This window comes from Octopus bimaculoides, chromosome 14, assembly GCF_001194135.2.
Source record: "Octopus bimaculoides isolate UCB-OBI-ISO-001 chromosome 14, ASM119413v2, whole genome shotgun sequence".
In the NCBI taxonomy this organism is placed as follows: Eukaryota; Metazoa; Mollusca; class Cephalopoda; order Octopoda; family Octopodidae; genus Octopus; species Octopus bimaculoides.
Window position 1 is genome coordinate 12,682,283 of NC_068994.1, and position 446 is coordinate 12,682,728.

General features: G+C 33.4%; 1 protein-coding gene across 1 annotated transcript in view; it reads left to right on the plus strand.

Moving 5' to 3' along the window:
- LOC106868928 (death-inducer obliterator 1) overlaps positions 1 to 446 on the plus strand; it is a 41,576-nt gene that overhangs the window by 27,069 nt on the left and 14,061 nt on the right. The gene's annotated exons all lie outside the window — the stretch shown is intronic.

The following is a 446-nucleotide window of genomic DNA, read 5'->3' on the forward strand; positions in this document are numbered from 1 at the left end:
GAAGCCTGGTACAGTCTTCCTAGCCAGCCCCTGTCAAACCGTCCAACCCATACCCGTATGAAAAACGGACATTAAATGATGATGATGATGATTGCTCTCGATTTAAATCCATGTTAAGTTAATTTAGACATTTAAGTTGATGCTAAGCAATTTAGTCACTTAAGTTGACGCTAGGCATAACAACTAATTGAAAGGAGAGTGTAAAAAAAAAAAAAGCGGGGGATAAGAACATGTGTAAATACTAGCATGTAAAATATTGGGTTAAAAAAAAACTCAAAGATTGCCCATAGGATTTGAACCCACATCTTCTGTAAGCATGACAAATGTTCTGTCATTTGACCAAAGCAGTCCTTTGAATTTCTCTAACCATTTTAGAGACTTTATTCTTATCAGTGAAAATTGTATGTTGATGGCATCATTATATATATATATATATATATATATAT